Source organism: Brassica napus, chromosome A9 (assembly GCF_020379485.1).
Source record: "Brassica napus cultivar Da-Ae chromosome A9, Da-Ae, whole genome shotgun sequence".
Classification (NCBI taxonomy): Eukaryota; Viridiplantae; Streptophyta; class Magnoliopsida; order Brassicales; family Brassicaceae; genus Brassica; species Brassica napus.
Window position 1 is genome coordinate 30,522,467 of NC_063442.1, and position 12,038 is coordinate 30,534,504.

General features: G+C 30.2%; 2 long non-coding RNA genes and 1 pseudogene across 2 annotated transcripts; 2 read left to right on the top strand and 1 right to left on the bottom strand.

The window, feature by feature from the left end:
- Positions 1–228: 228 nt before the first annotated feature.
- On the bottom strand, positions 229–4,324 carry LOC125578378 (annotated as a pseudogene).
- A 3,574-nt stretch (positions 4,325–7,898) lies between these two features.
- Positions 7,899–9,904, top strand: LOC125578379. Its single transcript, XR_007316465.1, has 2 exons — positions 7,899–8,386; positions 9,540–9,904. It is a non-coding gene; the product is annotated as an uncharacterized LOC125578379 (long non-coding RNA).
- Positions 9,905–10,641: 737 nt separating this feature from the next.
- On the top strand, positions 10,642–11,544 carry LOC125578383. The gene is made up of 3 exons (XR_007316468.1): positions 10,642–11,049; positions 11,162–11,215; positions 11,461–11,544. It is a non-coding gene; the product is annotated as an uncharacterized LOC125578383 (long non-coding RNA).
- Positions 11,545–12,038: the final 494 nt, after the last annotated feature.

Genomic DNA, 12,038 nt, shown 5'->3' on the forward strand with positions numbered 1-12,038 from the left:
GGTTAATATCTATACTATCCTTAATGAATTTTATATATTATTAATTATATAATCAAAAACGAATTTTAATTAATAATATTAACTTTAAAAAAAAGAAGATAATTCTTATATATTGTGTTGTTTCTTATAACATATTTTTCAATTATAAAATCTGAAAAATAATATAGAACAATTATAATAAATTAAGTAGTTAAAGTCAGTGTTATCCTTAATAAATTTTAACTAAACATATATATTTAATTACATTTTTGTTATATATATATATGTTAGATTTAATTTTTTGAAAACATAAATAATAATTATGCTGGTTTTTGAATTAAGTAAAAATAAACTAATAAATATTCGTAAAGCGATTAAGCTCGTATATGCGGGCAAGACACCTAGTATCTTAATAAAAACTGATCTTTTTTTATGGCCTATGGAAGCTAGACATTGATATATCCAAATTCTCTATTTTATTTATTCATAACTATTATATTTATTTTTCAGAGTTAATATTATTTTAATCAAAATTAGATTCAGCGTAGCAAAAATATTTTCAAATTTAGAACAGAATAGTATTAACTATTAAGCATAGTAATGGGCCATAATCCTAGTATATATATAAGATGGCTGCCAATAAAAAGTGTATATATTTTTTAAGTATAAACTTCTAATTTCTAATCAATTTTTCTTTGTTAAGTTTTCGTTTTCTTCTTGTTTTAAAATCGAGATATATATCAAATCTTATGTCTTTCATTCTTGCTTTTGAAAATCAATAAAATCTCTCATAGGAAGCTCGTATATATTTGAAAGACTTTTTATTTGCAAGACATTTGTACTTTTGAATACCTCTACTCGTAGTCCATCGTCGAAGGGGCTAAATAATCTATTATTGAAGTTGCCGAGAGTTGTCCATCTTCTCAAGAGTTATCTTGGGAATTTCTTCCAGAACTTTATATCTTAGCTTCAGCTCTCTATCAGAAACTATCAGGAAGAAAATGTTGGAGCTAAAGAAATACTAGTTTTTTTCGAGAAATAAAGAAAAACTAGTTTTCAACCTGTTTTATTTCGCTAACGCCATTTTCACTCTAAAAACAATATAAGGTAGTTGCGCCTATATAAAAATAGTTTGGTAAAAATCCAACCAATATATAGAGAACAAAGGTTCATAACTGGAACTGAGAAAAATGAATAAAACGGTCCTCACATATAAATGGATTTTGAACAGCAGTGATGGCTAACTTCTGTTTCCCTGAAAGTCTATTTACCTACCATAGAGAAGAAGTCTAATCATATCATAGACTAGTGAAAATCACCATGAAATGAGGGTTTGCATATACCTCCCGACAACAAAATCACATGTTTTTCTTGAACTTAAGTTAAAAAAAAAACAAAATCACATGTTTTGTTCAAGATTACATGTAAAGTTCTACTAAAAATTTATTTTAAAATACCATAGAAACATATTTGTTTTAGCCTTTTAGGCTGTTAGCTAGGACATGTGGTATATTTTACCAGCCCGATAAAATAGTTTGTTATCTTTTACAGCTATTGGTTTCCATTGTAAACTAGAACAAGGATAGAACTCACGCTTTAAAAGCGTGAAATTATTTTTTGTTGACTATGTTATTGACATGTCTATTTGTTCACTAATATGTTTAGTCATGGATGTTCGGTTTTCTGGTTTTCCATTCACTTCCAAATTGTATTTTTTTTAGTTTTCAGTTTAGTTCCGGTTTGATTATGATTTTTGATTTTGGTTCAAGAAATATAGACACCGTTTAAATAACAATGTGAGAAAACTAATAAATTTTTGAGTTCAATTCGAACGTGAATATGAAATTTTCGATTTTGATTTTGAATTAGGTATCTATATTTTCAATAGTTTGAAAATATATTTACACACTTATATGGGTAATATTTGGTTTTGTATTTTCTTGATGTTTTTTGTCGGGCTCAACAAAAGGGTTAAGAGAATTTGTAAGATAGTGTTATTATCTTGCTCAGACAAATAAGTTATACTTTGATCTTTCTAGATTTTTTATTTTGTTCTTCATACTATAACTAAAAATGAGTTAAAGTGACGAAAAAACAACTTACCATATGCTACAAATGTCATTAGCAACCAAACATGTAGTTGTAAACATATATCTTGATTCTTATGTTTATAAATAAATAAATTGAGAAAAAATTCTTATGTTTTGCTTAATTGGCATGAGATCAAGATTTATAAAAATAGAGTTAGTTCTAAAGATAGTTTTTGACTATGCTTACAAAGATTACAAAATTTTTTTGTTAGAAATCAATGACAACACAAGTAAATACTCCAAAACTTTAAAGCGAAGCAAATGTCTTTGATAAGGTGTTAGTTTGAAAAATAAACGTACGCGGTTTTGACCACCACCTTGAGACCTGGTGCTGTATAAGATTCCAGCTAGATTACCAGCAAGTTGTTGAGTCCGCCGGAGGCCACCAGTTGCATCTAAGAATACCTTGAACTGAGCAGCCATCATACTGAACCTTGTTGGGAAGCCAAAGACAAACCCATCAGCCTCAGCAAGGTCGTTGGGGGTGACAAGAGGAGCATCACTCTTTGGCGGTGCACTCATTTTAGAGAGCAGATCTTCTTGGAGCGTCTCTGGTACCTGTCAAGAACAAACTTAGCTCAATGCTTCAGTATGAATGTCTTCTTGTTTCTTTTTGAGGATGCAAGTTAAAACATGCATCAGTGAGTTAATAAGTGTTAAATGACTCAAAATATTATCACATAGCCTAAAGAATGGTGGCAGATAAAAATACAATCACTAGTAAATAAAATATAGAAATGTATTCCCTTTTTCATAGTTTCATTTATAACTTCAACTCCTATTTTTGCGTGCCAAAAAAAAAAAAACTTCTCCTTTTCTGTTTCAATGATTTCATAGTCAGTTTCTGTGTCTCATTGTGGTCTAGGATTGTCAGATATGCTTCATATAAAAGCTAGTAAGAGAGCACTAACTGACCTGCCAGAGTTTGGCATCGACACCATCAACAGAAGCCAGCACCTTAATTTCCTAATCTCTTGTGCTAGGTTCTCCACATGTCTGTATATTGAGTAGTACCTGTTACACTCCACCACACTTGTAAACGATGGATGAATGAATCTCCAGTTCAAATCCAAACTCATCAATAACATTTCTTCACACGTCCGTACATTGAGTAATAACTGTTACATAAAAAGAAACGGTAAATCGCTCCCCGGCAAGAGAATATTAAAACACCGGTGGCCACGTGTTAGGGATATCTGAGTGTAGTCAGATTCGAACTTAGCTTGGTTAGCGACGCTGGACCACCGTGCTACCATCCAACCACTGGCACATGGTTTAATAACTGTTGCATATTCAATAATGTAGACGTTACTTGTACACTCTACAGCCATTTACGGCAAATCATACTATTAAAGAATCTAATTGTCTTCTCTGCTAGATATTGAACACTGGTGAAGTTCTAGGTTTTGAACCTACAGAACCATATTTATAGGAATGGATATCCAATTTGATATGTTATATGCATATATATATATTTAAAGAGTTATATTATAGTTATATTATAGTTTATATAAATTTTACGATATTTTTGTTTTTAAAAAATTTCATTTTAAGAATTTTATTTTTCATGTATTATTTTGAAAAAAATGTCATTTAATATTAATTAACAATATCTTTTATCAACCATATTTATATACTTTGACATACACATACATGTGCACATTGACGTGAAAACTTTATGACTAACTATTTACCACAACTGAAATATTTAATTTCTTGGAAGTTAAAATATTATTTTCCTTAATGCTTCTTTCACTATCGACCAAATTGTAGTAAAATAATTTGTTTTAATATTTCTTTTTAACTATTATCCGTTTGGAAACTATAATATGAAACTATTGGCTCCACATCACGACTATCTAAGATTCATAACAAGAAAATAAACAAATAATAGTAATTTTTGATTATCACAAGAAAAAAAAACAAAAACATCAAACATTTTAACCGAACAAACCAAATAAATACTGATTTAAAATGATAGTTATATTTTAGGAGATTAAAAACCAAAAAACAGCCTAGAACCGAACCTTTTAGAAACCGATATCTAGATTAAACAGATTAATGTCTTCTTATTAAAAAATAACGAAACTAATAATCACATTCCGCGCAAGGCGCGGAGTATTACCTAATTTTTAACTATTTTCTAAGTATCTACGTATAAATATTAACTTTTTATAAAGTGTGCAAAGAAATTTGCTAGCTCGGATGGTTTATAAATGACTCACTAGGTTAAGACCCGCGCCTTGCGCGTGATGAACATTAAATATATTAAATGTTTTTACATGAAATAATAAATATATATTGAATAATTAAAAGTCATTAACTATTACTTATATAATTAAATTGGTGCGAACATATAATTAAATTAATTTTATTAATCCAAACAATTTTTTTTCTATTTGATAGGATATGTAATTAAAATTTAAATGATATTAATATACATATTATATTTTTAATATTAATGTCTATTAAATGATGCTTTCTACTCATATGATTTTTTTGATAATTTGTATCTTTTATAGTAAGAAATTTAAATTACTGATAACAAAATTTTCATGGGATTAATAGTTTTAGTAATTTATAATTTTTTATAAAAATTAAGTTGTCAATGTTCATTCAAATGTTTTATCAAACAAATTGTTCAGATTAAATTTCAAAACTAAAATATTTATGTATTTGATATGGTTTATAATTTAATTTAAAATATATATATATATATATATTAATCTTAATAATTATTTAAATTAGACTTTTTAGTATATGATTTTGTAATCATTTGTATTTTTTCATAACAAAAATTTTAAACCATGTATCACAAAATTTGAATGTGAGACTGTTAACAATTTTAGTAATTTATAGTCATTTTTAAAAATTCAAAATATAACATATACATAAAAATCTAAAATTTTATTATATGGTGATTGTGGTTATTTAATTTATTTTAATTGTTTGAAATTAAATAAATATGATAGAAGATACACTAATTTTATTAAATATTTATTATTCAAAATCATTAATTTTTATATATACTTTAGTCGCATTAGGCAATTGTGTAATTTTTATATAAGAAAATTATAAAGAACATTAATAATGAATTTATGATTAATTTAATAAAAAAAATATTATATAATTGGATTGGGTTCAATAAGCCCAAGGTCGTCTCCCTTGCCATGCAAAAATTGTTTTTTTTTTTTTTTGCTAAAAGCAAAATTAAAGTGTTTCCATATCCTTTTGCTTTCTTCTTCTTCAGTTTGCCCTGCAATATAATGGTTATTGAGTAAACCCGATCCAGAACCGTAGATCCTCCCAGCATCCCCGGAGTTGCCACTGCCAGTGTCTTGTTGTTGAGTGGACGGTGTTGTAGTTCTAGACCCGTTGAAGTTAGGATTCGATCGAACCATACAAATACTGAACTCCTTCCACGTCATCGATATGCAAGTCAACCTTACGCCTCCCTGTCGTGATGGTCGGAAACATGATAAGAGTCTTGAACCGAGGAATGACCTAACCCTAGGAGATGTCCTATCTCATGAACAGCCACCGATCCAGTTCTCGGCGCTGTCAAGGTGGAAATGTCCGTTGGAGCTGCTGTTATACGAAGAAAAAAAGACCAAGAAGAGGCTACTAGACTGCGCTACTAAATGGTGTCGTTTTCTGGATATATTAATAGTTGAATTCTGAAATATTCAAGAGATATTGGTTTATTGGTCTGAAAAATCAACGTACAATCTCCACCTTACACGTGAAATCAGATGATTTGTTATGAGATCTTTGCAGTAGCTGACATTTTTTTTTAACAAAATTACTTTCATTAATAATCAAAGAAATCATTTGACAAAGCAGAGCTAATGAAATTAGGTACAAAGCTATAGAAATGAAAAGATGATAGTGAAGGGATTGCGTGCTTTGCAAGGTTGTCTGTGTGTATTGGAAAGTCGGTTTGTCCAACAGAATTGAGCATCTTTAAACTTTGTTTTCCATTGTAACCAGTTTGTAACTGTGTTTATATTATCTCCCTTCAAAGAGGACATTTCGATACCCGTTACTCCAGCATTTAATCATAGCAAATAGCAAAGCTTGAAATTCACTTTCCAAAGCATTTCGTTGTTGCGGATTAGAGGCATGGGCCCATGCTAACTGAATAGTACCAATATTTGTGAAAAGCCGTAGAGAGGAAGAATGTAAAAAGAAAAAATAGACTAGCACGTCGACAACGACTGGACTGCTACCGTGTATATCGTAGCAATGTTTGCCATGTTTTAAGTTTAAGAAAATACTAGGATAAGACCCGCGCCTTGCGCGGGATGAGAGTTTGATTTGAATTTTATTATATATCACATATTTTAGATATTTTTCATAAAATCAATGGATAAAACATATAAAATGTGTTGTGTAATATGTTAAACACATGTAAAAATTGAAAAATCAAAGTAGTAGATCGTAATTTGGATAGTGTGTTTATAGTAAAACACATTGAAAAAATCTGAACTATAATTAAATATTGTATAAAATTTATCATTTTTACAAAATACATGTTGGGCTACTTTGTATTGTGTGATTTTCCTGATTTTTTGTTTTATTATTAGAATTTAAAAAGATTCAATTTTCTCAAAAAATATGAATTATATGTAACAATATGGACATAAAATAATTGATAAAACAAAGATTTACTCTTTCTGTTTTATAAAGAATGTTATTTTAGTTTTTTTTTTGTTTCAAAAAAGTGTCTTTCTATATTTTCAATGTACTTTTCATATTATACTTTCTAACCCTTTAAATGACCAATAAATATTTAGTTAAATCATTTTTATTTAAACAATTGTATAATAACTAAGAGTAGATTAGTATATTTTTTGTTGGAACCATTAGTATAAAAAAACAATGTAAGAAGTTATTAAATTTTGAGATTCCATTGTTATTGGTTTATGGATTTTTAAAATTTAATTAGAATCCATTGTTATTGGGATGATGACTTTTAAATTCCACTCAAAATCTTTTGTTATTGGAAAAGTTTAGTTTCATTGATTTTAAGATTCTATTAAAATCTACTGTTATTGGGATGTAAATTCTCTTTGTTTTAACTCATAAGACTAAACTTTGAGAATATCATCTATACTCATAAGATTTTTGAAATCTATGCAATAAAATACACTCGCATACAAAAACACACAAAATTGAACAATGAAATAATACAAATCACAACTTTAACATAAAAGTAGAAAGCAAATATTAAAAATTTAATAAATGTAAAAAAAAATTAAAATAGTTTTAAAAAGTATTTTCGAATTCAAAAAGAATTAAAAAATACAATTTGAAAAAAAAAATCGAAAGCTTTTATATAAAAAGTTCAAACTTAAAACCATATATTTTAAAAATTATAAAAAATAACTTTTATTTATATATCTATATATTAAAAGGTACAATGACATTTTGTCTTTTTAATAATTGAAATGATTCTTTTTTCTTTTCTCCTATTATACCATTAATTTTTTATCAGTTAATAACAATCAATAGAATCTTATACACGAGTAATGAAAATCTATGTAAGAATATTGGATAAAATTTGTCAAATCTAGTTAACTTGTAAAATCTTATCAACTATTGAAATCATCAAATTCCATTAAAATTCATGTCCCAATAACCCCTCCTAAATATTTCTAATGCATTAATATTAAAAAAAATGAGTATTTTATACGCATAAACAATTTATGGATATCGTTAGTCCATTATTTGAGTAAATTCTCCAGGGAAGTTAGAGTTTATAGTGATGCAATTGTACCATGAACGTAGTTAAAAAACTAAAAAAAATTACATATGATGGGCTTTGTTGTTACTGAACATATTTAGCAAATAATTACATTACCAAATATGGGTCTAAATTTGTTATAGTAGAGCCCAATATTGTAATAGATAACTCAAAAATCCTACTACATACGATGGACTTTTTGAAAATTGAACATATTCAGTCCATTTCTTTTATGAATTATGCAATAAATTAAATAATAACAAATTGACTCTCTCGGGACAAAAAAAGGATTAGGGTTCTAACAAAATCAAGATATTTCACCAGAGGAACACAGGTGAGAAGACGTCTACGAACTACCGAGCATATTGTATTCTTATTATTGTCCCTACCACCAATTCTTTCGATTACTGATTCTTTTTTCTTTTCAATTGATCTCATTGAAAAAAAAAACAAATTTCCCCGACGATCCTCTGATTCATCTGCAAATCATTGTCCTCAAATGGCTTTGGGGAAGAGACGCGGTGGATTGGTGATTGCTGGCTGAATGATTCCAAAACTGATACGGATACAGGTATTACACTCAAACTTAGATTCAGATTTAGACTCCATATCGTATGTCCACATTAGACTGATATACTTATGTATCCACCAAAAAAATTTCAACTTTAATGAGGAAAACATAACGCAATAAAATTATAATTTCAAAATTTTTCATAAAAAAACAAATTAATATAAAACCATCAATTTAGTCATGACTCTTTTAACCCGATTGGACAGTAATCCCTGGATTTTAAGTTGAAATCCAGAACTATATAGAATCAACTCAAGAAAATATAAATGATAAAGAGTAGAGGCTTCAAGAAAGAATAAATCATAAAGAGTAGGGTTTTACGAAAGATATGTGGTGGTTTAGGTTTCTGATGAATTGTGCTAACTCTGGCTTGGCTTATATATAGCTTAAAACCAGAGCACTGATCTCTGCGTATCTTTTGAAAAGATTAGCACAAATCATGTGAGTGATTTAACTTGTCAATCACTCTAATTAACGCAAAATCACAATACCATTTACCATATATATTGCCTTGACGATAAATCTAAGAAAGTATCCCAATCACTGGCGCAATCACAAAAATATGTTTGCCATATATGAAATACATGATGAGAACGAATCATTAACCATATTCAAGACTTTCTATATTATACTCGTCAATATCAATTGCCACTAACCCATACTAATTCCCCGATTACAACCAACAATCATTATAGAAAAAAGTACATTTAATAGTCAGAAATATATATATTATCCAAAATATTTTAAATTAAGTCAATCTACACAAACCTATAATAAATTTCAACTTACGTTTTAACACCGTAAGTTGTAGTCAATTTAAAAAAACCTTTTGGTTTAATCACATTGCAAAAACGAATATGACCGGTTCATGCATACAAAAGAAATAACCGGTTCTTGAGTTATAATAAAAATACATGCTTTCGATCAAACTGTGGAAAGACCAAAATTGGCAGCAATATATTGGATGGACTCACTTACGATCTTAGATAGTGTGATATATTGGAATCTTCCGAAACTTTCTTGAATTTTTAGACTTATAAGTATCCTTTGGTTTAGTTACATTGGAATCTTCTGATACTTTCTTGCATTTTTGTGTTTAAATTCAAAATCTTATATCATATGGATTGTTTTTTTGAGTGTTGTGTTTCATAAGTGTGCAGATAGCTGAAGAATCGAACATATATTGTTTCAGTATGATGGATCTATTGTGTTTCAGTACTGTCCAGGGTCCAGGGAGCAATGATCGTGTAACATAGTTTCTATTGTATTTTTGTTAAATGTTAAGCTAATGTAATTAAGGTAATATAATTTGAATGAACATTGGAGAACGACATTATTAAGGGTGGACTGTCAATGGCATTTGTTGTAAATTCTCTAGGGAAGAATGGGCAGTTAATTATATAGGCTGAGAGTGAATATGGTGCTGCCACATAAGGATGGCATCCCTGTAAATAATTTACACTTGTAAGGTTATATTTTCAAAATGTTTCTTCATTAATAAGAAAGGGATATATATAATTCTTGAGCTTTATTTAGTTATGGAAGTAGTTTACATAAAATCCTTATGAGTTCGTTCGTAATAAACCTTGGTACATAAAAATGAAACTGAAAGTTATTAAAATCTTGGATACTTCTTTTTGCTAAAGCATCAGTCGGATGATTTTCATCCCGCACGATGCAAATATGCGATCTAACTGTGACATTTAATAAAAATGTATTAAGTTAAAGAAGGTTAAATACACATTTTACCACACTGGACCTCTGTTAGTTTTTTATACTGGTTGATCCCTGTCTACAACTAAGAGATTTGGAAGGGCTTATCTAACCCAGCAGACATGGGCATTTCGAAAATAGATACATATGAAGCCTAGTCAAAAGTCAAAGCATATGTAGAGTGGCTATAAAAAAAGATTTGACTGTAATTAACCATCTAATTCCCGGCCTCTAAAATTGGAAAGGGAATAAAAAGGAAACATTCATTCAGGAATGTCTATAAATAAAAAAAAAAAAAATTTATTTGATTGGGCCTAGAATGTCTAAATATAAAAAAAAAAGAAAGAAGAGATTTAGCTGCAATTAAGGAACGATTAACCTCTTAATTCCCAGGCCTATAAAATAGGAAATAAAGAAGAAGCATTTATTAAAAACAATCAATATAAATAAGGCAACCCTCAAGTCACTTTCATCTCTCTGCGTCTCTCTTTCTCTCTCTTTCTGTATTTTTTTTTCTGTGTTCTAGGCTGAGATTCTTCTTGGTTTCTCGATCTCTAAAATTCAGTAACACGAAAATGACCTATTTATCATCTCGTCTTATTTGTGTAGATTTTATTATAGTATATAGTTTGAAAAACAAAATAAAGTACTTTTTGTCTCATCTGTTTGAGAGAATGGCCTTGGCCTTGGCCTTGGCCTTGGCCTTGGCCTTGGCCTTGGAGGGGAAGGAATGCGCTGCCATTGGTTGGAAAATGAAATTCACACCCAAATAAATATATATCTCTCTCTCGTATAAAACCCTCCCACACTTGCAAAAGCAAGAAACCCTAAGATCTTCCTCCTCTCGCTCATCTCCGACTCCAAACCGTACAATCTCATCTCGCCTCTCAGCTTTTCTTGCTTGCGATCATGGAAGGAAGTGCGACTCCGATCGTGGAACCAGAATCCAAGTAAGACTCGCCTCATCGATTATTTTTTCTTGCTTGATGATTCTGTTCGTTTCTTACTTTTCGCTTAAGGTTCTCTCTCTCTCTCACTCTCTCCCTCTCACGTGCTTGCTAGGTTTGGCTCGAACGTGGAAGGAACTGAGACTCCGATTGTGGAAGCAGAGTCCAAGTAAGACTCTCCTCCGCCATAGATCGCATCGTTTATTGCTTGATGAACTTGTTCGCCTGTTTTGCTCAAGATCTCCTTTATTGTTTTTGCTTAAGATCCTCCATAGATCCTTTGTTTTTTGTGTGGTTTGTGCTTTTTTTTCGATGAACCTGCTACAGATCCTCCATAGATCCTTTATTGTTGTGGCTTGTTGCTTATTCGATGAACCTGTTTAAGATCCTCTCTCACTCTTACTTGCTGGCTAGGTTTGGCTCGACCGTGGAAGGTAGCGAGACTCCGGCTGTGGAACCAGAGCCCAAGTAAGACTCGCCTCCTCCATAGATCCTTTATTTTTTTGTGGCTTGCTTGCTTGTTTGATGAACCTGTTTATTTTTCTGGCTTGCTTGTTTGATAAACCTGTTTAAACTTTGTACTTCCCTTACTTATAAAGTCCTTTCGTTTTGATATGTGTATTCTTTAGCTGATCTGAGCTAATCTATTAACATTGTACCAACACATTTTTGTTGCTTGTTTGATGCGCCTGTTTTTGCTTAAGATCCTCCATAGATCCTTTATTTTTGTGTGGTTTGTTGCTTGTTTGAAGAGCTTGTTTTTGCTTAATATCCTCCATAGATCCTTATTTTTGTTGTGGCTTGCTTGCTTGTTTGATGTTCTCTCTCTTACTTGTTTGCTAGGGATGGGGCTCGACCGTGGAAGCAAGTGAGAATGATAATCCGATTGTGGAAGCAGCGTCCAAGTAAAGACTCCTCTCCTCCTCCATAAGATCTCTCTTATTCTTCTTGCTCTCTGACTCTCTCTCTCTCTCTCTCTCTCTCTCTCTCTA